General features: G+C 41.5%; 1 protein-coding gene across 29 annotated transcripts in view; it reads left to right on the top strand.

Moving 5' to 3' along the window:
• The window catches only part of Trpm3 (transient receptor potential cation channel subfamily M member 3), an 859806-nt gene that overhangs the window by 524208 nt on the left and 307798 nt on the right, over window positions 1-27800 (top strand). The gene's annotated exons all lie outside the window — the stretch shown is intronic.

Below are 27800 nucleotides of genomic sequence, written 5' to 3'. Positions count from 1 at the left end.
CCCAGTATGAGGAATAGGTTCCCAAAAGCCCTGCCAAAGCATCAGGTACAGGCCCTGCTCCCACTACTAGGGGTTTCACAAGCAGACCAAGCCACACAACTGTCACACACATGTAGAGGGCCTAGGTCAGTCCCATGTGGACTCCTTAGCTGTTGGTCCAATTTCTGTGAGCTCCTATGAGCCCAGGTTAGTTGTGTCTGTTGGATCCCCAGTGATGACTTGACCCCTCCGCTCGTACAATCCTTTTTCCCTCTCTTCAACAGGATTCCCTCCCAGAGCTCTGCCTAGTGCTTGGCTGTGGATCTCTGCATCTGCTTCTGTCAGTTACTGGATGAAGAATCTCTGATGACAATTAGGGTAGTCACTAATCTGATTATAGGAGATGACCAGTTCAGGCTACCTATCCACTATTGCTAGGAGTCTTAGCTAGGGTCATCCTTGTAGATTTTGGGAGTCTCCCTTGCACCAGGTTTCTACCTGACCTTGAAATGCCTCCCCGCACCCCTGTCAAGACATCTCTTTCATTACTCTTGTCCCTCAACCAAAGAATGGATAAATATAATGTGGTACATTTACACAATGGAGTATTACTCAGCTTTTAAAAACAATGACATCATGAAATTTGAAGCCAAATGGATAGAACTAGGAAAAAAATCATCCCTAGTGAGGTAACCCAAACCCAGAAAGACAAACATGGTATGTACTCACTCATAAGTGGATATAAAGTAAAGGATAACAATGGTACAATCCACAGCCTCAGAGAAGCTAGATAACAAAGAGGGTACAAAGAGGGATACATGAATTTCCCTGGGAAGAGGAAATAGAAGAGATCTCCTGAGTAAACTGGGGTTGGGTGGAGATGGGTTGGAGGCAGGATAGAGGGGGAAAGTAATGAAACAGCTTAACAGTTTTTATGTTAAGACTTTGATACACAAATTAATATTTTACACCTGAAGAATTAACACAGTCGTTGCTATGGATTGCTGTGTATAACCCAGATATTCAGTAAATTATATTTAAGGTTAAAAGAAGCCAACTCACTCACTCACTCACTTATGTATCATAGCTTGATGTATTTATTCTGGTAGTTTCAGAAAAAAAAATGAAACACACACAAAAAAAATTCCTTGTGACTAGCTAGTTCTTGAAAACACTAACTAATTCATCATTACTGTTTTCTAACTATTCATCTCTTGCTATAGAAGTTTTGAGGTTTTAGCAGCAGCTATTTTCTCTACTGCTTTTGGGCTTGTGTGTTAAAAAGTAAATGGGAACCTACCGACCTTTGTTTTCTGTTCCATGCCCCTCTCTAGAGCACCCTCACTTATGTGGTGATATGAAAAACAGGAAGCCTGGAGGCCAATAACCCTGGGCAGTGGAGTGTGGAGAGGTCATTCTGTACTGCAGTCAGTTTCTTGACCTGCAATGGCTGTAAGAATATAATAGCAATTTATTTCTGGGCAAATCAAATAAAACTATTGGCCTTTCTGTGTTCATAGGTGGAATTCCAAGGTCATACCTCTGAATGATGCTGGAGGAGCAGCATCCTAGAAAATAAAATCAGCTAGTACTAAGGATGGCTTAACCAAATTTGGAAATAAAAAAAAAAATCACTTTCTGTCATCTGGGGTAGAATTGGGTTTGACACTGCTACTGTAAGAGAGTGTACACAGAAGCCATACTCATTTACAAGTTGCTGAATTTGATAATATTTATAGTGATCCTCTCAGTAGGTTGGGTACCTGATGAGCCTGTAGTTGGTCTAGAAAGAAAAGATAATAGATAAGAAATCTTGGTGATGATAGAAAAGTACATACATGTGTAGTAATGATTTGATACTTTTGTGTGTTCATTTCATTCAATTACACATTTCAGGAGAGCGCAGTTCATCAGATGTCAAATGTGCTTGAATAATTCCATAAAAGCTGGGAGACAGAAGGAAGGTGGAGGGAGCAGAATGTAGACCACCATACACCATGCCTGCAGTGGAGCTGGGGAACCAGTGCGTCTTTAGCTCTGTCTGTCCTATTATTTCTTGCTTTTGCAGGCTTCCTCCCTAAGATTCCTCTCACAAACTCTTTCAGGAGTAGTGTACACCTTTTCTTTTGTTTCCCATAGGCTATTCCTTTACCAAGCACTATTTTGTAAACACTAGTGTAGATTTTAGACTAACTACCCAAATATGTTTTCATGTCCACCCCTGTAGAGTGCCCCAGCCCCATTTATTCTGTCTTCTTACTCTCGAGCTGGGCAGAAGCTGGACTATGAGGTGCTGCCTTGCTTCAGGTGGTCAGGGATCCCTCGCCCGATCCAGCCCTCAGGTCCTCAGAACATCTTAGGAAAGTTGTTGACAAATGATTTTCCCCAGCATAATGTGTGCTTCACAAAAGTGTTGGATTTTGTAGTTTTTACACCTAAGAAAGAGTTTAACTTGTAGCTGATATCCTTACTTCATGCCTTTGGATAAGATAATACTGAGAATTATGGGCTGCCTTAAACATAAAAATTCACTATGATGGTTCTCAGAGAAGACAAAATTCCTTTTAAATAATTAATTGTCCCCTTTTAGCCTTCCTCTCTCCTCCTCTTTCTCCTCATTCTCACTTACCCCGACCACTCCTGTCCTCCACCATCAACCCAATGGAGACAATGACAGGAACAGCTACTTTGACTATGATGGGCTTCTTATGTGGGTGGTGTGGTGGCACAGCTTGGAAAAACAGATGCTCTGACAATAAGGACACAGGAAAAACAGGTACAGAGCATCACTACTAACCAGACTCCAAAGAGCTAAGTGGCCTTAAGCTGGAGAGTAGGAATGGAGCAATGGACATCCAGGTCTCTGATAGAATCCGATGGGCTGGAGATAGTGATGATCATTAACAGACAAAAAAGAGGCTGATTTTGATAGAATATTAGTTCATTCAAACACTTCAAATTAAAGGTGCCTTTGGAGGTTCCAATTGGAACCAGCTGGAAGATGCTTGAATATGTGGAAGTAGACTAGAGAAGAAAGAGACAGGTTCATGTTGGTATCATTGAAGTTCCAGAGGTGTTTTTGACATCAGCACATGACACTGTCATCTACAAATGTGTTCAGCCTCATTCACAGCTATTCTATGACATATACAGCCAATGGGCCACTGTTTTGCTTGTCTTGTTAAATTGATGCATGATTTTATATGCTGTTAGCCAGGAAAAGAAACAGTAACCTTCCATCCAAATGAAGCCTAGTGATAAACACTAGTATTTTTTAAATGATCCTAAAACAGGACCTTAATAAAGAGACCAAAAATAGCCATGAAGAGCAGGGAGAAATAAACAGTAGTCATGAAATAAAATCCATCCACTGTGTGTTCTGCACAACACCAGTCCTACAATCTGAACCCTCAACAGATTGGGAATGGCCCTTATCACATCCCTCTTTCACGGCCCCCTCATCTGGGAAGACCTCCAATAGTGAAATTATTTAGGTTGTGTGATCTAGAGTTCGCAACATGCTGGCCCACAAAGCATTTGTCAAGCACTGCACACCTTGCAGTGTCTCATGAGAACGGCATTCTCCAGACATACTTTTGGGAAAAAATGTAGTAACTGGTCACCAGATACTTGAACATCAGGTAGGACAAGGGCAGTGACACTGTAACAAAGTCAGAGGCAGGAAAGATACACATTGCCCACGCCAGTGCCAAGGATCACTGCAAGCTCAGACAAGGAGACTAATCAACACCTAGGGCTGCCACAGGATGGAAACAGTAACAGTATGCAAGCTCATGGAGGGGTGTCTGTGCTGACTGGCAACTGTCAGTTGTCGAGAACCTTTACAGTCAGAATGTAAACAGAAAGCTGTAACACAGTATCCCAAGGATTCACCTTCTATAGATGTATTTCTGTTTGTCTCGTATTTTCCTCATTTTACTTTCAGTAAACGTTAAAGCATGGGAAACAGGAAAGAGCATACATGATTAAGAGCATGGTTCACCCCGGGCAGTGGTGGTACACACCTTTAATCCCGGCACTCGGGAAGCAGAGCCAGGTGGACGTCTGTGAGTTCAAGGCCAGCCTGATCTACAGAGCGAGATCCAGGACAGGCACCAAAACTGCACAGAGAAACCCTGTCTCGAAAAAAACAAAACAAAGCAAAAAAAAAAAAGAGTATGATTCTCACAGAAACCTTTTGAGACTTTGCCTACCTGTTTAATGGACTAGATGCCCTAATTCTACAAATTTTTTCTGCTGTAGAGTGATATTGGGCTTCAGCGTGGCTCCCCTGGTGCCTGCTGTATTAGTCAGGGTTCTCTAAAGGAAGAGAACTGATAGGTGAAAACACGTACGTGTGTGTGTGTGTGTGTGTGTGTGTGTGTGTGTGTGTGTGTGTGTGCTATTATGGAATTTATTAGAGCAGCTTATAAGCTGTGGACCAAGTAGTCCAACAACAACTGTCTCCTGACTGAAAGGCCATGCATCTGGTAGTTGTTCAGTCCCAGAGCCTGGATGTCTCTGCATTACCATTCTGGCGCTGGAGTCCCAGGGATGTACTAGAGAGCTGCCTATTTCCAGTTCACAATGAAATCCCAAAGAAGTAGGTTCCAACACCAGTAAAAGAATGATTCAGGAACAGGGTAGATGAACTTGCCAGTGAGACTGAGGGCAAGCAGGCAATGAGCCTTCCATGTCCTTCTATATAGGTTGCCACCAGAAGGCATGGCCTAGATTTAGGAAGGGTCTTCCAGTTGAAAACCTTCAACAAAGAAAAATTCTTCCCAGGAGTGCCCAGAAGCTTGGGTTTTAGTTAATTCCAGATGTAGTCAAGTTGATAACCAAGATTAGTCATCACACCTGCTATGACTTCAGTATGGCTCCCTCATGCCTGCTGTGACTAGAGCTATAGCAATTTTGCTCCACATGCCCAAACCTTCCTCATTTTGGAGGGTCTAGACGTTTCCTAACAGCAACCTGCAAAGACTAGCTTTATCAATCTAGAAATATGAGAACTAGCTAGTGTTCTAAGGTGATAACTTTGAGAATGAGAGACAGGAGCCAGAGAAGGTGTACAAATTCGTCCTACCTCTCCTTGGCACTCTCCCTTCTGAGTTTGGTGGCTCTTCCATTTTATCTGGAACCTGGGTACCTGGCCAGTGATTTCCATTAAGTTTTCCAATGAAGAAATGTACACATCTTTTTTTTTTTTTTTTTTTTTTTTTTTTTGGTTTTTTGAGACAGGGTTTCTCTGTGTAACTTTGTGCCTTTCCTGGAACTCGCTTTGTAGACCAGGCTGGCCTCGAACTCACAGAGATCCGCCTGCCTCTGCCTCCCGAGTGCTGGAATTAAAGGCGTGCGCCACCACCGCCCGGCTGAGATGTACACATCTTAAACATACCATGGTTCATCCTGTTTAGTTTGTGCTACTGTGACCTAAGAAGTCTTTGCCTGCCTCAGAGATGTGTTGTCTTCTAGAGATCTCCTCTCCTCCTCACCATTCACAGCCTCACGCACCTGGGGATATTGCTAGGTGATGTGAGATGATGTCGTTTTATTTGTCTCTGACAAGATCAGTGGTTTTGAACCTTCCTAATACTGCTACCATTTAATACAGTTCCTCATGTTGTGGTGACCCCCAACCATAAAATTATTTTGTTTCTATTTCACAACAATAATTTGCTACTGTTATGAATCATAATGTAAATATGACATGCAGGATATCTGATATGCAACTCCTGTGAAAGAGTTGTTCGATCCCCCAAAGGGGTCATGACCCACAGGTTGAGAATCACTGAATTAGATAGTCATGGCACCATTTATCCTTTCCCTGCTACTGGGAAGTGCCACTTGGGTTCTGTGCCCCTGTGGGTCTGCTCCTTGTTTCTGCGTTCCATTGCTTCTGTCTGTTTGCTGTTATTGTGAAGACTGTCTTAATGACCTTCAGCGTTTCTATGTGTGCACTGGACCAGTGTAAACACTTAATTTGCTGTTCTTTAAGCTTACAAGCTTTAGCTCTTTGCATCCCAGACACTTTCAGTAAAATTACATTGACTTTAGATGCGTTTGTGGAGATGAAATTTCACAGGATTTGGTCTTCCAATCCATGTGTCTAGTTCAAGCTTCTTTTGCTTTTGTCTTCCTTAAGTTTCTCTCAATACCACTTTGCTGACATGATGGCTTTCTCTTCTGTCCTACTTTGGACCCACAAGTTCATGCTGACATTACAGCTCAACATAATCAAACATTCAGAAACAGTCCTTTAGTTCTTGGTGACAATTTGGTCTGAAATCAACTACTCTAGCACCCTGCAGAGTGAGGCACCCTCTCCTCTATTTATATTCTATAGTCTGATGCAAAATTGGGTTCTGGGAAGTTTCTGCTAACCACCTTTCACACCTGTTTGCCTCACACACAGCTGATGCATATCACTGAGCCATATCTACATCACCTAAAGGAACACTCGTGTGTGTGTGTGTGTGTGTGTGTGTGTGTGTGTGTGCATTAGTTCATTTGCTTACTCACTTTTGGAGGCAGGATTTTAAGGCAGGATCTCACTATGTAGTCCTTACTGGCCTCATATGCATGATTCTCCTCTGCAGTCTCTTGGGTACTGGGATTACAGGTATGCCTTACATGTTTGACAAAGACACATTATTAATACACATCACTGGCTCATTAACAAAGCATTCAGGGCTGGCTGCTCCAGAATTTGTGCCCAAACAAAGCTTATCTAAAATGTACTTCCTTCCTAATGCCTGGCGCAGCTATCTTGTGCTGAGGGATACTGTATAGTACTTCAGCACTATGCTTGGGGATGGATTTCACAGCAAATAACCAATGAAAAACACAACAATGTGAACAACTCGGTGCCAAATAGAGCATGAGAGTTTGTAGTATGCAAATGAAGCAGGCAGATAGAGAGCACTGCCTCCCTCCTGCTCCACCAGGAACACCTGAAGGATGATGGGAACGTTTTGCTATGCTGCACATGCCAGCAAAGCCCTGGAAAGCAGAACAGTACTGACTTTGAGGTCATGGGTACATCATATCAAGCAGGCAAATTCAAACGACAAAAATCTATGAAAATCAAAGATCAACTGCGTTGTTTAAATAAAACCACACTGTTTTCAGTAGGTTGTAACCTAACAAATAGAATCTCAAATGTCCATGACAGAGCCTGGGCAAGGCTCGGTTGGTAAAGTGCTTGCCATGCAAATGTGAACCTGTGTTCCATCTCCAGAACCTACAGGATATGCCCAGCAAGCTGGTGCACAGGTATAATCCTAGTGCTGGGAAGGTAGAGGCAGGGCGATCCCTTGGGTCATTGGCCAGCTAGTCTAGCCTAATTGGTGAGCTCCAAGCTAATGAGAGACCATGTCTCAAGAGAGATGGATGGCCTCTGTCTCCACCATGAGATCACACACACACACACACACAGGTGCATATGGACATGTACATGTATAAAAGTGAGTAAATTACATTTTAGATTGTACCTTAAGTTTTCCTGCCTGGCTCACAGTCAGGACAAATCTCTCTCACCTGCCAGTCCCACAGCCCCTCAGACCCAACCAAGTAAACACAGAGACTTATATTGGTTACAAACTGTATGGCCATGGCAGGCTTCTTGCTAACTGTTCTTACAGCTTAAATTATTCCATTTCCATTAATCTATACCTTGCCACATGGCTCGTGGCTTACCGGCATCTTCACATGCTGTTTGTCATCGTGGCGGCTGGCAGTGTCTCTCTGACTCAGCCTTCCACTTCCCAGCTTTATTCACCTCCTTGTCCTGCCTACACTTCCTGCCTAGCCAATGGCCAATCAGTGTTTTATTTATTGACTAATCAGCAACACATTTGCCATACAGAACATCCCACAGCATTAGATGTTTGGCTTTGTCGTGTGATTTAACTTCTTATTTCTCCTTGAGATTACATGACTTCCATACTTTGTAGCTCAACTTTTCGTTTTTGTGTTTGTGTGTATGTGCGTGCCTGAGCATGTGTGCCAAGACACATGTGTGAGGGCTGGAGGGTTACTGAGGGAGTTGATTCTCACCAGCATCTGGGTTCTAGGAATCAAACTCAGGCTTTGGAGCAAATGCCGTTACCAGTGAGCCATCTTGCTGGTCCTCAACTTCTCCTTTAAGACACCATCCATTTTTACTTTGGTTATATCCAATCTCCATCTCAGTATTTTTGCATGGACTTGAAAGAGTATTCTCCAAAGACGTGCACATGACATTTAATATGGTATTTAATATTGGTATTAATATTTAACATTGATTAATATTGATTAAATATTAGTATCTCTAGAAGGCAGCAGTCAGTAAACATCCTTACCTTCACAACCCTTTGAAGCAATACCTTTCAGAAACACTGCACTGAAAGACACAGATTCAGGATATACTGTCCTAGAACACAATCCACTTGTGAGCATGGACTTTTAAGTGATGGAATGAATAATTAATGATTGACTGACAGGAGCCATGTCTAACTGTCAAATTGCTATGGATGCTCTGGAAGTGGTTGTTCAAGGTAACAAGCATCTCCCTGGGTATCATGAAACCTGCCAAAGCAGTTGAAGTTTTGCTTGCCTGCTTCTTTAAACTGTACCATAAGTGAGGTTGGTATGGCGAGATTGAGATCACTGTGAGAACTTTTCCAGCAGAAGGCCTCTACTTTCTGGAACATAAACAGGATATTAGAATGGCTGTTTTCAGATTAGATAATATTAAAAACAAAGCACTAGGGGCTAGAGATGGCTTGGTGGTTAAGAGCACTTGCAGAGGACCCAGGTTCATTTCCCAGCACCCACATAGTGGTTTACAACCATCTGTAATGCCAGTTCCAGGGGATCTAATGCCCTCTTCTGACTTCTGTGGGAATTGCACCCACATGGTGCACAGACATACTTGTAAACAAAACAGTCATACATATAACATAAAACAAATAAATAAAAAAAAATTTAAATACTGTTCAGTGAAAAGATAGGCCATGAATGGCTCTTTAAAAAAAATGTTTCTATGGTACTAAAAGCTTATGTTAACCCCTTTAAAAAGAAAATGTCCTGAATGACCACTTTGCCTTCCCAGGAGATGCTAAATCCAGTTCAGCCCCTCCCTAGGGCATCTCATCCTTGCACCATCAAGGATAGTATGGAACTACAAGCAGGCTGCTCCAGGCCCATCAATGTGTCTTGGCTCTTTATGAGAGCCCCCAGGGCCCTGCAAGCTCTGCTTTCTGAAGGGACTGCCTACTTGCTGTCTTCCTGAGACCATTTGTTTTTATTCCTCCTCTTCTTCAGACCCTTCCTAGAGCAGTTTCTATTCTCAAGTCAGGAAAACCTAACTAATACATGTTTGGGAACTGAAGGTGGATTAGAAGAGTGGCCCAGAATGAGTGCCTGGCTGGTGCTTCATTGATTAGAAATAAGTTACATCTCAAGACTCTGTTTTTCTTCATAGGGTAGGTGTTTAGTCAGTAAATATGATTTTTGAGGCTGTTTTAGGAGAGCTGAATTTCCAAGAGAAAATGGAATATTCTTATATTTTTATTAATTAATTTAAAATATAACCATTAAAACCTCCGACAATTTAAATCTTTACCAAATTCTACATTTCAGGCTGAACAGTATTTCCTCCTTTGTTTTCTTGATCATCTGCAATGCATGCTCACCTAAGCAATGTTTGACTAATCTTCTCAGTGTGCACTTACACAGGAGAAACCTGTTAGTACCAGCAATATAACCCAAACCGTTAGGAACAGAATCCTGACTCTTGATGTCGACTGTATGGTTTACCTGTAATCACTCTTCAGTGTTTTCAGTTGAGAATTTTGCTTTTGCATTCTCTCTGGGGTAACTAACCTCACCGAAAAGGCAAGTTGCTTATGTTTCAGTTCCTTGTTAAGAAATGTGCTGCTTCCTCACTACAGTCCCTTCCTTTTTCCTGTAAGTTCTTTTATTTTAATAAGTACCCCCAAAATGCTTTCAACAGAGAGGAGGACATTCCTTTGAAGGCAGTGGCATGAAGAGGCACAGAGTGCAAGCTCAGGGTGCCAGCGTGGCATTCCATACAACCCGGCTAATCCTCACAAGCAAACATGCCAGTCATCTGTCTGTGTCTTCATGTCCTCCTCTCTCTTTGAACAGGCAGGAAAATCCAGATCTTTGTTTCAAGTGCAAAGCCCTGCTGCTGGGCCAGCTTTGAGCAGTTCCTGAGCACATTGTCTGTGCTTAGTGGCCTGGAAAAAAAAAAGCCCATTATATCTGAAAATGTTAACGTTTCAACACAGGAAATGATGGTAAGCTCCCAACCAACAAGGCTCATCTTTCCTCTGTGCTGGATTTGGTTTCTGAATTCCTTCCTGGGAAAGAGTTCCGCTGTGATTGTTCTCTTGCCAGCTACGGGGATAACATCTTCCCATCCCCTGTCCACTTTGCCTTCTCTTCTACATTTCCAGAAAAACACACAGTGCCTTGTATTGGTATTCTGAATACTAGTGACAGACATTTGACCAGGCTGGAAGCTAGGAGACATGGGACAGGAGGGGCTACGAATGATCTGTCACAGGACTCAGTGCTGAGAGCTTCCAGCAGGATCTGAGGTTTATTGAGATGCCAGCCCACAAGCTTCTTGTTTCCTGAACACTGCTAAGATCAAGTTGCAGGTTGTCCATCCATCCACAACCACACAGAATGAACTAGACACCAGGAGCTATGATTTACACATCAAGGATCCCAGACACCTGTTGCCATACTCAGGACAAAATAGACCCTCAAAACATATCCTCCAAATATCCTATGTTTTGTTCATTGTAATATCTCAAGAAGAAAAACTAAGTACAGTTGACATGATTCCTATTCAAATCATAGGTGACAGATCACAATAAACACCAAATGACTAACTTGATTCATACAACTACAATGGATTTATTTCCTGGACAAAATCCAAGCCCCACACCCCTCCTTCAGCCTCACTCAGATGAAAGTATGTTCTTTCAGAGTAACACACCCCAAGCAGTTCCTGCTCAGTGGCAGCATTTGCTGAACACAGAGAGAGTCTGACACAGAGGAAATGAGGCCTCCCAGATTTGAAACGCAGTGTTGACAGCTGTGACCATTGTTTTGCTGAGTGTGAAGTACTGCTAAGTGAAAGTCCATACCCCAGCCATGCTGGACCAGCACTGGGACTTGCCAGCTTATGCTTATCTGTACCTCGCTCGAATGTCTCAGATCTTGTCCATGTCCATGCCCTCACTGGTTTCTGTGTGGTGAGTTTGCCTCTTTATCAGTCAGACGTGTTGGAAAGAGCAGCGTTAGTAAAAGAAAATTATGCGCATATCACTGTGTGTTGCCGAGGAGATATTCGGTGTTGACCTTCGCATTCTGTATGACCCCTCCCCCAGACACCAAAGAAAAAGAATGTCTGTGCACAGAGCTAGTTCGATGTGACTCAGGCGAGCAGCAGGCACACCAGGTGACATTTCCTAGAGGTAGGACAGTGACAAACACCAGCTGTGTCCACAATACAGAACACTTGCAGGTACGTGCTATATACTCTCCCCAACTGCAGCTGCTCATCATCCGCTGGGTCATTAACCAGTTATTAAAACCTGGAAATTAATAACCTGGAAGCAAGCAATACTTCCTCTCTCTGTTTTCACCGTCAGGTGCCATCCAAACATTAATGCTGCCAACGTTTGAACTTTTCAAATTTCATAATTATTAAGAACCTCACTGCTGGCTGTTTGCCTCCCTTTATAAACTAGTTTATTTTTTTATTACTTATCTAGTATCTGATAATTACTTTCAAATTTACTCATTGAACTTATTTCTGTATATAAAGTAAAATTCCCGGTGTATGTTCTATTCATATTATATTTCAAATTCTATAATTTTTCTCTTCTAAAAAATACATTTTTATTCTTTGAGAGTCTTATACATTCATACAATATATTTTGATCATAATCACTCCCTACTCTTACCCCTAATTCCTCCCAGATCATCTTGATTCCACCCAACTTCTTGTTTTCTTCTTCTCTTTTTTAATAACCCACCAACTCCATTTTTTGCTGTCTATGTCCTCATGGTGTGGGGCCACCCCTGGAGCTGATTCAGCCTCCTTGGGGCCACACCCTTAAGGACCATTAGACTCTCCTTCTTCTAGAAGCCAACAACGCTCAATAGCTCCGAGGCTAGGGATGCTGAGCTCCTGAATCCCTGCCCCCCTCCAACACACACACACTTCACGCTGGACTGTTTCCTGCTTTAATACTGTGCAGTCAACCCCAGCTGCTGTGCGTTCATGAGTACACTGGTCCTGTCATGTCCTGAAGACACCATTTCACGGCAGTCCTCTCGGACCTCTGGCTCTGATAGTATTTTATACCCATCTTCTGCAAGAGTTCCCAGGTCCTGGGGAGGTGTTAGGGTGTAGACAACCCATTTATGGACACACAGCACAAAGGAACTTCTCTAATGAGGTCAGAGAGCTGCACTAATCTATGGGTATAGAGATACAAATTTAGACGGCACTTCGATTCTATGTTCATTTAGTAAAATAATCGTAGTAGATTCCCTGCTGGATCCTATGAGCTCCCCAGACGTGAGTACTTGGCTGTATTTATGGTGCCAGGTAGTTTTTCCTGTGGAGTGGATCTTAAATCCAATCAGAAAGCTGTTATTTACCCCATAATATTCACACCACTAGAGTACCTAGGTCCACACCAGTCATATTTGTAGCTCACATGTTTCACATCTGGGTAAAACTGCTGATGACATTTCCCCCCAGCGGCATACATAGCACTCAGTAGCACTATGAACCTTCTAGGACTATGAAAGTACTAGTGCTAATAGTACATAACACTGTCTTAGTACTAGTGAGCAGGGAGGAAGCTTCCAGGTCAGCACCAAGTTGCTTGTTCCGTGTTCTGTGACAAGTGTTTGGAGCCTTCAGCTTAGGGTTTAACCATCAAGTTCAATCAAGAGTAAGAGCAATAGCTTATGTTGCTTTTTGTGGGATTGGGGTGGATTTGGCAACCAGTACTTCTAAGATGAGTATAATCACACACAGTTTTCCATATGGCCTTTTCAAACATCCTTGATGTTAGTAATCCCTTCCCCCAATCCCTTCTCTGCCATCTCCTACCTACCATTTCTCTCTCCACTTATGAACACAAACTTGCTAACTAAAATCACATTCAAATTACCCTAGTTAAAAACAAAGCTGATGGCACACACCTTTAATCCAAGCATGTAGGAGAAAAAGGCAGCCGGATGGTCTGTGCATTTGAGGCCATTCTGGTCTACATAATGAGTTCCAGGCCAGCCAGGGGTATATAGTGAGACCCCTATCTCAAAAGAAAAAAATCTAACAAAAAAAATGAACATTGTATCTTAATAAGTTTACTCACATGGGTGAACTTTTGGGTTAGACATGAGAGTCCAGATTTCACTACTTCATTGTAATAACTGTCCCTCCACCCTCATGGGGATTCATTGCAGGGAGTGACTTGGATACTAGGTCCCCTGTATAAATTAAACAGTGTAGCAATTGCCCGTAAAAGTGGCATATCTTCATAAACTATAAGCTGTCTCTAGGTCCCTCATAGTATCAAATGCAATGTAAAGTTAAAAGATGCTATTATCATGAACTATTTTTCCTGGAAATGCTTAAAAAGAGCCATTAATCCACAGTGTCCAGTGCCAAGGGAGCCCAGTGATCAATGCAGTGTTTGGCTCTGATTTGTATTATCACAAACACACCCAGTAGGCCAGTCCTCTGAGCAGTTTACCTAATTCCTGGTGACATATGGGGCCTCCACCCCAATTCTTCTTTCCTTTTCATGCTGCTTTCATTTGGGGCTGTGGGGCTCCTCCTGGAACAAGACAATGTATAAATAGCATGGAATGAAAGGGGGTATTATAGCACACCAACTTATGATTTATGTTGAAGACGATGTGAAAAGTCACCCTCTATATCCTACTGGGCAAATGATAGAAAATGGTTTTAGAAGCCTTTTCAGAACCTCAAAGGCATGTCTCAGCCCAGCAGGAAAATACTGCTCTTTTGAAAATATTGTGAGTGCCTGGCTAGGTAAGGCCAAGATCATCTTCATGTGCACTGGCCTTGTCCCTCTGTCGGCCCCATGAACCAGAAACTAAAGATTAGGTCAGACCACTGCCATGATTTAGGGCAAAATCATAAGTTCTGCCCTCCAGTTGGGGCGTGTAGGGTCACCGGCCAGGAGAAAAGTGAGGACATATTTACAAAGGTTGGCCCCATTGAATGAACCGCTCATAATACCAGGCAATGCAATTTATGCTAAAGGATGCCCTGATACTTCCTGGTTGGGTGCTGTTGGTTACAGTGCATGCTTCCAGGAGATTGTTTGGTCATCAATGCTCTGGTCCATTTTCTGTTTTTATTCCTAGCTGTGCATTGAATTCCCAATTCCATCACTATTTTCTCTTCTTCTTTTATCTATTTATTCTTTTTTTCTTTTTATTTATTCTTCTCTCATACAATACATCCCAACTACAGCTTCCCCTCTCTCCACTCCTACCTTCTCCCCACCACCTCCTCCTCCATTCTCCCCCAGCTCCACTGCTCCTCCATTTCCCTTCAGAAAAGAGCAGGCCTCCCAGGGATATCAACCAAACGTGGCATAACAAGATACAATAAGACTAGACGCAAACCCTCATATCAAGACTGGGTGAGGTTGCAAAGAAGTCTTTAAAAGTAGGACCTTTGAGCCAGGCGGTGGTGGCTCACGCCTTTAATCCCAGCACTCGCGAGGCAGAGCCAGGCAGATCTCTGTGAGTTCTAGGCCAGCCTGGACTACAGAGTGAGTTCCAGGAAAGGTGCAAAGCTACACAGAGAAACCCTGTCTCAAAAAACAAAACAAAACAAAAAAAAAGTAGGACCTCTGTTTGTGCCTTATTCACTTCATTTTCTAGAGATTTATTCCTTGACTTTTAATAAGTTTGGTCACATGTCTATGATCAAAGCTATGGTCCCTAAACTTATAACTTAATTTCTTTCTCTATAAACTTACTTTAAATGTCCTTCCAAGCCTGAGATTGTCTTAAATATTTTCTTCCCAAGAAAGTAAAGGATGCAGTGTGTGCAGGAGTTATTCTTAGACTCTTTGAGGAAATTCAAGGGATAATGCTGCAGGAACCTAACCAAGTCCCATCTCATCAGGTGCATCAAGTGTGTTTTTTCTCACTGTTGGCTGACTGATTAATTCATCAAGCATTAGAATTTTGCTTTTGCAAACATGATGCTAAGTACTATGCATACATTGACAAATCAGTGAGCATTCCTAATCCAAAAGAGTTTTTAGTCTAGAAGACAAAACGCAAATAGGCAGGTGGCCAAAGGTGAACCCATCCCTGTGGTCTAAGCATCCTTGGGGCACAAGGCAGTGAGCAGAGACTCTGAGGAGCAAGATTTGAGAAAGCTTTGTAGATGACACCAGGATTTAATTGAGTCTTACAAGACAGCAGATCATAATAAACAAGAAGAAACCAAAGGGGCAGATGAGGCCACAGACAGATCAGAGGAAAAGTCCAAGGACCTGAGCTAATGTAGGTAGCGTAGGGATTGGCCAGTGATTCCGCACTCATGTGAAGATGGGGAAAAGATACAGTGGGAAGAGATTAAGAAAATAATGAAAAGTGGTTCAGATACCATAGAAAAGTCAGACAAAAACTCTTAGGAAATAGGGGAGAGCTAGAGGATATAATCAGTTTTGCCCACAATAAAACAAACAAAAACAAAACTCCCTTAATAAAATAAACAGACTTCAGACATGGCAAATCATCTTTAAGGCCACAGTCAGTGTGGTGCCGGGTTTGTCCCTAACAAAAAGAAGTATCTCTTTCCCTCTGTGAATTCTGGTTTGCCCCATGGCTTTGGGTTCTGGCTCCAGCAGTCAGGCTGTCTTGCCTCTTCCTCTCTCCCATAAGTGTCAGGTTCTCTGAACACATAATGAACTCTGGCCCTGGCTTCCATTCCTCTCACTGTGGCACATTCTGATTATCACCTTAGTTCAAGCTTAATATAGGTCGTATGTGTGCGAGCTGGGGAAAGATTCCCTCACCAAAGGCTGCCATTTGAACCCCTTCATTCCCAACAAGGTTCCAATTAGAGAGCCTAGCTCAGTTCCTAGTTTATCAGAGTTTGTGGTGTCTTCAGATGCCTTTCAAACTAGTAGGAGTAGCAGAAAACCACAGTGTTTTTGTTTTTGTTTTTAACACTTGTACTTTTAGGTTTGTAGGCTGCTGGCTGATAATTTAGGTATGCCAATACTCAAAGACTAATCCTGGAGTCACGCAGTACATAGCCCTCGTCAGGGATCTTACTCAAGCAGGGAATCCACAGAAGGAAGCCAGACCCAGGAAAGGAAGTCAAAGTGCTTTGTTTTGCCTTAAACTCCTAGTTAGCTGTGACCTAACAGATAACTTTAGCCCTGGTGTAATTTTCCCATCTGCCCCTCCTTGAACTTCAACTACAAATGCCCTGAATGGCCAGTTCATTGATACACAGCAGTAAAGAGAATCTATTCCTCTATTACTGGCATAATTTGGAAGCCATTGTTTCTTTCATCTCTCAAGCCATTAGCATACTGTGTTTCTGCTCTCTATTAAATGAAATCATTTCCCTTTCTCAGTTGGGGACATTTAACAGACTGCTTATCATTTTTATAAGAACTGTCCTCTGGGAAAACACTTTTTTTTTCTACAAAACTTCAGCCTAGATTTGTGAAGTTTTTAACACTGTCCAATCTAATTAAAAAAAGAAAAAGTCTTCAGTGGGTTGCTAGGAAGTGAGGGTTCAGCTCCACCCCCATGTACTCTCTTTTGTGATCTCCAGATTTCTCCCCTATCAAAAAGATTTCTTATAAACTCTGCTTGGTGTCCAGATGTCCTGTGATAGTAGGCAGCTCCTTATGCCACAATGACAGATATAAAACATAAAAACTCCAGAAATTCCTTTTCAGAAGGCATACACCTGGCATGCATACATACAAGACTCGTTACTGTTGTTTGTTGATAATCTTACCCCAGCGGTGAATCCTATGAGGCGTGATAATGGCTAGCCTGCCAAAATATGTTCATGCAATAGTGACAAAAGGTTGTGGAAGTAACCAAACACTTTCAGATTAGATTTAAAGACTGCTAAGAACACAGAATTCATCCTCCATGGTACCATTAACTGGGCCAAAATCTCATGCCTGGCTAGGTTATATAGACGCTAACAAAGACCCTAATACTACAATTTTGCTAAATGAACACAAGATTAAACTACCCTAAGTCCTTTTTTGGTTTTTTGAGACAGAGTTTCTCTGTGTAACAGTCCTGGCTGTCCTGGAACTCACTTTGTAGACCAGGCTGGCCTCCAACTCACTGAGATCTGCCTGCCTCTGCCTCCCAAGTGTTGAGATTAAAAACATGTGCTAGCACTGCCCACCCTACCCTATAGACTTATCTGTATATCCATAGATTAGTACATCTCTCAACCCTAACCAGAGAATTTTTATTTTGTTGTAGACAATGATTAATACAGGACCCAAAACTGGTCATTATGTAGAGAATTGGAGATTGTACAGGACTTAGCTCTAAATATGGCAGTTAGATCACATCCTCTCCCTCCCCTTATTGGACAGGGATCATTGTAGAAGAGGGGCCTGAGAGGCTATAAGGGCCAGAAGTTGTGGATGTCTGCAGAAAAACACTGTTTGCTGGACATGATAGTGTTGTTGCATACATAAACTCACAGAGGCTATTGTAGACACAAGGTCAACCAAGACAAAACACAGCAGGAAAAGGGAAGAGGCTCAGGAAGTCCCATCCTTAACTCAGAAACTATTGGCAATTGATGGCTACTGGTAGGAGGGAGAGCAAGTTTTCTTCTGGGATTCAGCTCCTAAGACCCTAAGATGGTCCTACATCTGTACACATACAGGCAGCACTAAGTGGACTCCATAGATTTTTTTTTTAAAGAAAAGAATGCATGATGTTGGGAGGGGAAAGTGGGGGTGGGTAGCAGAGAAGGAGAAGTTGAAGGGGAGCAAAAGGAGGGTGGAGTTAATCAAAATACGTTGTATGCATGTTTGAAGTTCTCAAAGAAAGAATTCTGCCTAATTCAACTGAAAAACACAATATAATAAACAGAATAGGGTCTTATTAATAAATACTAAAATACCTTAATGCACAGTGAACATCTGTTGTGGTTAAACACTATTTTTTTGTTTCATTTGGTATTGAGCATGCACATCTCTGAGATGTAATTAGCATTTCCCAGTCTTTAAACATTTTAAACATTCTTCATTTCATTGGAATCACCTCCAGTTAATGCCTCGGGTCCCTGATTCCTGATTTAGAGTTATCTAATACCTGGGTCTCTCCAGTTAAATTTGTTGTCTTCCAGGTCTATTCCTAATGAGACACACTCTATATTTTTCACTTGCTTAGAGGATTTAATTGTGGTCTATTATTATAACTAATTAAGATCATTTTACCTTCTGAAGTCATTCTCTATGAGTAAAATACATCTTCAGTGCAAATTTACCTCAAATAGTTTATAATTTGCTAGATTCATTGAAAACGCTACTCTTTTATATAAGATATTGCAGATAACTGCAAAAATTCCATTTGCTCATAAATACAGGGGCTGTTCAATAATCTATTCATCTTAGGATATGGAAATTGTCACAAGCCATCTGTGATTGGTTTCTTGTATTAGACAATTTTAGTTGCAATATCAAACATGAAAGAAAATTAGGAAATTCCATGGCTATATCAATAATCTTGTTTCAGTTTTAAAACTCTAGATAGTTATAGTGTTTGTGTTAGACTTAGCATCTTTGTGTCCAAATCCCTGAGAAACAACATCAAGAGAAAGATTTATTTATTAACTCACAGGTTCAGAGGATTTTGTTGATGGTTGCCTAATCAGAACTTCACAATAGTGGAACTGTGTGGCAAAGGAATCTTCTACCTCATGGCAGACAGGAAGCAGAGTGAGGAACCAGGTATAGCCTTCAAAGGCACGCCTCCATTACGCCCCTTTCTCCAGCTAGCCTGCACCTTTCCAGAACTGCCCCCCTCCCAATAGCATTACCATCTAATGACCAAAACTTGAGTCATAACAGTGTGCCTCTCCATTAAGCACACAGTGCAGTGTAAGATCTTTCACAAGCAGTTGTATCTATCAGGGTTGATCTAGCTAGTCCTCTCCAATGATAGAAAATTTGGGGAATTTTTAAAGCTTTGTTAAACTAAAATATAATATACACATTTCCATATACCTAAAAACTCCAAAGAACACAGAATTCAACTTTAGGCACCTTCATAGTTTAGCTCTGCATGTGCTGGCAGACAGAATGGTGTCACACTTGAGACTGCACTTGACACTGGAAGAGTGCTCTCTTTTGATGCTCACTGCAGCTAGAAGAGGAACTAATGTCATCCTTTGGGGCACCCAGTACAATCACCACACTAATCAATGTTGTGTGACTATTTAAAATGTGCTCTGAAGCATTATTTAAAATGTCCTCCATTCGTGTTCATGAATTAGCCTCAGGGTCCCAGCTCACACTGGATCCTGTTGTAATCTGCATACCATTAGATGGAAGCTCCTTGAAGACAGTATCCTGTCTAGTAGCCTCTAGTAGCCTGTTAGAAGAAGTAGGATTGTCAGAATACTACTGACGTTTTTGAGGCAAATCCCAAGTGCTATATATCAGTGTTGGTAATATTATGATAATTTTGCATAACAGCCAGACACAGATCTGAACCCTGGAAAGATTGGATGTCCTGCTTTTGTTGTTTTATTGTTGCTGTTCTTTAATACATTCTAAAGTACACACACCCTTGTACTTCATCCTTTTCTACAAGGCTTTCTTAGTATTAAGCACCCAAGTGCTAAGATGAGGCTAGTACTTGGTTGACACTCTTGGAATTCAAGGGTCACTTACTGAATAAATGATTGGAAGAAAAATGACAGTAATATATTTGGCCTTTGTACTCAAGGCACGAATCTTCATTTATAAAAAGGTGTTTTATGGATATCAGTGCTGAATGCAGCAAATGAGAGCAGCCCATGTGGTGTTCTCCAATCTCTCCTACCCAGGGACTCGTTCACCTTGTATCCTAGAAGAGACTTCTGTGGGATCCTCAGCCTCACTCTGCTCCTAGCTTGCAGTTGAACAGCCACACTGAAAATATCCCTTACTATTTGTTCATGAAATGGTCTACATATGCGTTTCATAGATATACCCACTGCATTTGAACATGTCACTTGAGAAGACCTGTGTTTAGGTAGTTCTGACTGGCTCTACTCAATGTGACAAGATGGCTTATGGCATCTTCTCATGCTGTCTCTGCTATGTGCTCTCCACCAACAATCTTCCAGATAATATTCCCAGATTCCAAACAGAATTCTCACATTCCTGGATATCCATAATCTAGTTCATCCTATAATACAGGGTTGTTTCTATGGGGTAAAACCTTAAGTGTGTTATAAATTCTGACATTTTCCAGTAGAATCAATTTTGCTTACCTCTTCATATTTTTCAGCTTCTTTGAAAGTACTGAGAGGCTTAGGGTGTTTTGCATAAGACCTCTTTCAGTGTGCTAGGCTTTCTATGGGAGGAAAGAGAAAGAATCCTTTGATGTAAATCTTTTTTGATGTAATCCTTCTCTAATATTAATCTTATTCACTCAGTGTCAATCTTTAATTACTATTAGTCCTTTAATCGGCCCACGTGTGGGATTTGGGAGAAGGTATTTTTCTTCCAAAGAAATGTGATTTTCCATGAGTTACAGTGGTCTGTTTCTAGTAGTATAGGGCATGACCTTTCCTAGACTGCAATGTGTGCTTTCAACCACAAGGTCATCAAGATGGTACTAAAAATGTATGTGATATACCATCCATTTGTGGGTTACCACTGGGACATTTTTAAATTCAGATTATAATATTTTTAATGTCAATAGCATCATGATTTAGATTTCTACAGTATTTCTCATTTATGAAAATACTTTTTCTACTCTCATTCATAGTCTTCATTTTCTTAAACCTAACAAATCCCCAGGAAGCTAAGAGGACTACATTTCTATAGATGAGAAAACTTCAGCTCACGGTATTTGAATGAATTGACAAGATTCCTGTGACAATGCCAGTTCTCTGGCCAAAGGTCCTGGCACTGTCCACAGGGGTCACCAACTTAACTCCCCAACATGGCTAGTTATGTAATCCTTTGAATCAGGGAACCTATGGGAATAATTTCATGAGCAAATGCATTATTATTAACTTCAGTAATGTTTGCACCTAGTTGTGATGGTAGTAATCCAATTCAAGAGAACTCTCCATTGAGAAAACAGATCACTGTCAGCTTTGTTTCAGACTATGTTGTAGATCACAGTGTTTTGCACCTATTTATTTACACATCTTAGGCTGGGGATGTGTAGCTAAGTGGTAGAGTACTTGCCTACCATGTATAAAGCCCTTGTCTCAATCCCTAGTACTGCTAAAAGAGAAAAGGGAGGGAGGGAGGGAGGGAGGGAGGGAGGGAGGGAGGGAGGGAGGGAGGAAGGAAGGAAGGAAGGAAGGAAGGAAGGAAGGAAGGAAGGAAGGAAGGAAGAGAGGGAGGGAGGGAGGGAGGGAGGGAGGGAGGGAGGGAGGGAGGGAGGAAGTCAGGCAGGCAGGCAGGCAGGCAGGCCTCTCCTATTACCTTTCCATGTTATAGTGTATTAACAACTGTACAAAGACAGTAAGAGTTTTCTCTGTTTTCATCTTGTGCATGTTTGGTTACACAGAAATCGTATGCCTTTCCTAGACAACTTATATGAAGGTAAGTATCTCCCAGAACATGAAGCCTGTAGTAGACATCTTCCTTCAAGTGATTTCTCCTCTACTTCAAACAATGGTCAGCTCTCAGACCCAGTGTTCTTTGAGAATCAGAATAGCTGCTTTAATTAGAAACCTTTAGCCACGTGCGGAAGGAGTTTCTTAAAAGTGATCTCAGCCTCCCAAAACATGAGGGATTCTTATACATATTTGCAGGCTGCATTCATTTAACAATTGTTTTGTTTTTCTTTTTCTTCTTTTTTAATAGGTTAGGGGTCAGTGGGTAAACACAAATCTGCAAGCCAATGAAGCAATGGTATTAATTGAGGATTTTTGTTTTAATCTCCAAAGCCTAAAAGATTTCAATAACCAAAATTGAATTGAGTTGAACTATGGTCATTCTTTAAAGATTTCATTAAAGATTGTGAAGTTCTACTGCCTGCCCCCAGAGCCAGCTTAAGTGTTACCAAGAAAATATTCAAGTGATAGATATTGGCTTCCTACATGACCTCAAAACTAGAATCTGACTCCATCAATGTAAATGACAAGAAGTGTCAATCTAGGAGAATTATCCTATTTCTGTATTTTTTTCCCAATTTACAGGTATTCTGACCATAATAGAGGTTTCTTTCACTGGACACTGATAGATATTGTTAATTCATCCATTTTTGATAGTGTGAGTACCCTTGTAGTTACAAAACTACATTTCATAACCTATGAATAATTAATTTCCACATGTAGACTTTCAGAGTTTCAAGACAGCAGTATTCAAGCAGTGTAGGCAATTCATTCTGAGAATAAAAGTCTCAGATCCTGCTTCTCATTTGTCCCTCTTTCTTTGTGGTCTTGGGCAATCCTTTAGAACTCAGAACCTGAACTCTCTGTCTGGGATGTGAAGGCAAAATTGCTTTGCCTCCTACAGTCTCATTAGGATTGAATGAGGGGATACCTGACCCAGTGATTCACAGTAAGTAATATGCACTCATTTTATATAACCTCCCAGGAGGAAATGAGAACATGCCTGATGATCTGAGGTTATGCTAAATAGTTTGATTATGGAGCATTGAAAGCCAACTGGTACACAGAGACCTTCGACTCAAAACTGCTCTCTGACGAGGCCTCCTCCATACTTTTGTTTATCACCAACCTTCGACTCCTTTGCCACATTTTTTTAATGGTATTTAACTATTTCTAAATAGCATCTTGAGAATGCTACTTTTTAAAAGATTTTTAGTGGCCAGTATTTTTAAGGTAAAAGGTAGAGTTTCGCACTGTTCTCTCCTCTAGCAGGCTCCTCTCTCCCCTTACTCCCAATATAAATTTAGAAAACTGTCCTTCAAACATTTATTTGTAACTTTTGTTCACTGCTAAGTCCAACTAAGACATTATTAAATCTCTTCTTTTCCAAAAAATATTTCAGGTGATACATGTGAAGGTTTTGTTGCTGCTGCTCTTGGGTGTTTTGGTTTGTTTCACCAGACTCCCACACTCTCCACATCTCTGAAAATCCCTGGCCCTGTTCCTGTTGGTTCTCAGCCTCTGGTGGACTGGCGAGAGCTGCCCCCTCTCTCTGACACTTGGCTTTTCTGTGTTCTTGTAAATCCCCTCTACTCTGTCCCATGCTTAGTCCTCTGTTCCTTAGACATCTTCCTTCCACTCACTGACGGAACACATTTTCCGGTAGCTCCCTGGGAAAGGGTGAATATGAGGCTACATTTTGAAATATGTCCTACTTTCATACTTGCTGAAAATTGCTTATCCTCATGATTTCAAGATATCCGCTTTGCCATCTAGATATCACTTTTCTAGGTCTTGCTTATGAAACCGCTTCCCCATCTAAAGGCTGGGAAACGTGCCGTTCTGTCTCGTTCTTTGGGAAGCCTCCCTCCCATTTTATTTTGTTGTCAGTCTACTTCATCCATGGGGGTGAATACTCAGTGGCTTCTCCAACTTGAAAATTTATGTTCTATATTTCTGGAATTTTTTCCTTAAATCATTTATGCTTTTTTTTTTCTGTGCTAGGGATCAGATGTGAGGTCTCATGTATGCTAAGCAAGCCCATTACTATCACCAAGCCATATCCTGAGCCCAAACAGCAAATTTTCATTCTTTCCCTCGATTTCTAAACCTTTAAAGCTTCACTACTGATTTGTGAATATTTTTATTTTTGCTTTATATTTTCTTCTTGTTCTATCTTGTCATCTGGCACTTCTGTTGACTTCCTTCCCTTCCTCCCCTTCTCTCCTCCTTCCTTTTGTCTTGCCCCATCACTTAACTTCCAAGTACTCCTTCCCACTCTGGAGATGCCCTTCAGTGTCACAACCTCTCATTCCCCTTGCCTGAGTTTTCAGCCCTCAGAGCCTCCTGATAATGCTGTCACTCCCATTCTCGACACGGTCTACTGCTGATTTTGATGACTCCTGTCATTCACAAAAGAAGCTTTCCTCATTCCCGATGAGACACGGAGATGCAAACTGTTAATCTTTTGTCCTCACATAGTACTTATGCCAGGTGATCTTTTCCATGAACATGCAACATGTTGTTAGGTCCCCAAGTTCAAGATAATTAGGTCATATTTGGTTCTCTCTAATATTTCCAGAGTAAACCATCCAATGTTTGTGTAAAAAAGGCTTTCAGGTAGGATGGAGGAATGCAAAGAAGTTATGGGGAAGATATTTAGCCAAACTGGTCATGGTCTAATCACCCAGAGAGAGAAGCATCCTGGAGCATCTCCAGGTAGTTCATGGTATTCCCTGTGTGTTTTCATTCTCCTGGCCCATGCCTTCTTTCCAATATGCCTTGGGATCTGATCTAAGTGCCAGCTTCTCATAGGAATAAATTTCTAGTCTTCTCCAGAAAAGCAAGAAGGGCAGTTCCCTGCCTTTCTGAGATTGAGAAGCAAATTTGGCTGCCTCTTTTAAAGAGCATCCCATATGAGTTTAGTCCTACACCTCCATCAATTCCCCAGCCTTCAAAACTGTCTGGTGCTTCTGTTCTGGGCCTGTGGGAGTTCAATGTAGGGGTCAGCTTATTGAGCACTGGCTAGTGCTTTCTGGTCCAGTCCCTCAGCTTCACACATGCTTCAGGCAACTCTGCCACTATCCCATTCATTCGCTACAAAGCTCGTTGGCATCCATCCCTCATGTATCCAGGCCTTCCCTCCCGTGATCTAGTCCTGGAGGCTTACATCTTTTTGTTGGGTTTTACTGTCTTATTGTCAATTTGGGAAAATATTTGAAAGGAACCGGAAAAACATAAACATTTAATTGTCTATGTATGACCAGAAGTGCTAATAGACCTCAGACCCCTTCTTATTCTAGAATGGACATGATTACAAACCTTAACTAGACAAAGGTTAGTGAGAGGGATACTACATTACATCTCTCTTCTCCACAGGAGTCATCAGTGTTTCTACTGAGCTCAAGTAGACAGGTGGCAGCATTGAATTTTCACTGGCTCAAGAAGAGGATGTGAAACATGTCTCTCTGCACTACCACCACTAAAATGTGGGGGAAAAGGGAATTCAGTATATAGTAACAATGGAAATAAGGTGATATGTAAATGTTGAAAGCAAGACATGTACCTGTCAATAGTAAAAAGTATTCTTAAGTTAAATCTCCAATAAATAAAATATAAACATTATTGAAAAATCTTAGATGACTTCCCACAAGCTAGTAGGAACTCATGAACTTTAGACCAAAAGCCATGGAGCCTCCATGGGACCTGACTAGGCCCTCTGCATAAGTGAGACAATTGTGTAGCTTAGTCTGCTTAAGGGGCCCCTGGCAGTAGGATCAGGATCCATCCCTGCTGCATGAGGTTTGGACCTGCCTCAACTGAATGTACCAGGCTTTGCTGACTCCGCATGGAAGGCCTTACCTTTTCAAAGGAGGGAATGGGAGGGGGAGGGAGTGGGTTGGGAGGTAGGCTGGGGGGGGCACAGGAGGAGAGACGAGAGGGGGGATCTGTGATCTGTGGCTGGTATGTAAAATGAATAAAAAGTTTCTTAATAAAAGCAATCTTAGCCAACATAACAGATAATTTCCAATTTTACTTTGTTACCTAGGAAATTTTATGAATAAAACACACACACCTAAAAATAAGGGCAAAGGATACTCCTAGCGCCTGTAGTCAAACAAGAAATAGTGAATATTGTTCATAAAAATTCCCATTTCCAGTTGTCTACTGTGTGCTCAGTGGTTATGGTGGGACACAGTAAATCCCAAAGACAATCCTCCACAGTCAGTTGTAGCTGCATGCTTACAGTGACCTGGGAATAGCCAAATCCAGTTAATATGCCTCCTTAGTTCTATGGAGCATGCTACAATCTATGCCAGATGCAATTAAAGAATGGTTCAAGTGGCATTCTGTAGAGCTTTGAAGATATCCGTGGGAACTGGACTGCTTGGCTCTTCATTACTGTTGTAATAGATTAGCAGTGACATTGGTTTGAAAAAAAAAAAAAAAGCACCTCATCATTCTGGTCCAGTTGACCAATTAGAGCGTTCACACTTGTCGTACCACAGTTACATAACTGTTGACGTTATTTTTCATAATATGATTGACTGTTATGGGAGAGACATGAAGCACTTTATGGACTCTATCTCTGCCTTGACCCAAATTAAAGTCTTCAGAAATAGGAGAATGCATGTGTACATAAATAACTGTAACAGAGTAAACCACTCTCTCAAGCTAAAAAAGATAGTTGAGGTTGATACTTAATGTTTAAAAAGCAAACGTTGAAACCCCCAGATCCCTGGTCCTTAGAAAACACAAGATGTATATAGGCAGACATTCTCCACCACCAAGTACAGATAAAAACAATCCTGACTACTCTAATAAGAAACATGTAGATGACTGCTGGCAATCTAGTCTCATCCCAGATGTGAAAGGAGCCTGCTTCATAGTAATTCACCAGGAAATATTACAGCAGCTTCAGCAACAGAGCATAAAATCTTACCTATTCAATTTCCATCACCTGCACTTTCTGATAATCTCAGAAAGTGAAGGAGAAAGCAGCCTTGCTTTTAGACATATTTGTGTGTGTGTGTGTGTGTGTGTGTGTGTGTGTGTGTGTGTGTGTGTGTGTGTGTGTGACTTAAAATATGTTGCCTCAGTAGAAGGCCAAAATCTGGATGTTAATAGGCATCATCCTATGAACTCTAAAGGAAGGCTTGCTCACTCACTACTGCCAGTGGTTGCTTTTTGTCTTCCTCTTATGGCTCATCCCCTGTCTCAGCTGGGTGTTTGTCTCTGTCCACATGTCTCTGGATAAAAGAGTGGTCATATTCTGCTTGATCTTCCTTACTGACTTCTTTGTAACTAGATTATATCTATATGCCCTTTTGCATATACAATCATATATGAGTCACAGGCCAGGGTACTCAGGTATAAATTTAGAGAAACAATTCAATCCATAGTAGTACAAATATTAAACACAGATATCTTCATGTTTTAAAGGTATTGGAGTGCTTTGGGATATTTGGTTTTATTGTTTTTAATTCCACACACAAGACCATGTTCAAGGGACTCAATGGCTGCCCTCATCTCAAAGAAACCTAGTGTCAGAGCATTTGTGAAACCCTGACATTTGATGAGAAGCTAAGAGAGTAGAGACACATTGTCATTCAAAAGCAAAGTACAGTTATGTATTTTTAATGAATAGAAGAATTTATGTCCTAGGGCAGTTTCCTCTGCCATCAATGAAAATTGTTAAGACATAGGAGCAGATGAATACAGCTCACTACAAACTAATTTTATCTGTACTCAAAAATCCCACCTAACACTCTGTGGTCATCAGTTGTGTGTCAAGCTAGAGTCCTGTGGGAAGAAAGCCCCAATGAGAAAACACCTCCATGAGAATGGTCTGATAACACGTCTGCAGTGCATTCTTGATTAATGATTGATGTGAGAGTGTTCAGCCCACTGGGGATGGTGCTGTTCCTGGGCAGGTGGTCCC

The sequence above is a fragment of the Peromyscus californicus genome, unplaced genomic scaffold, assembly GCF_007827085.1.
Source record: "Peromyscus californicus insignis strain IS unplaced genomic scaffold, ASM782708v3 Scaffold_4__1_contigs__length_199733344, whole genome shotgun sequence".
Lineage (NCBI taxonomy): Eukaryota > Metazoa > Chordata > Mammalia > Rodentia > Cricetidae > Peromyscus > Peromyscus californicus.
Note: the sequence above shows the minus strand (reverse complement) of the source record. Positions and strands in the feature narration are given on the sequence as shown.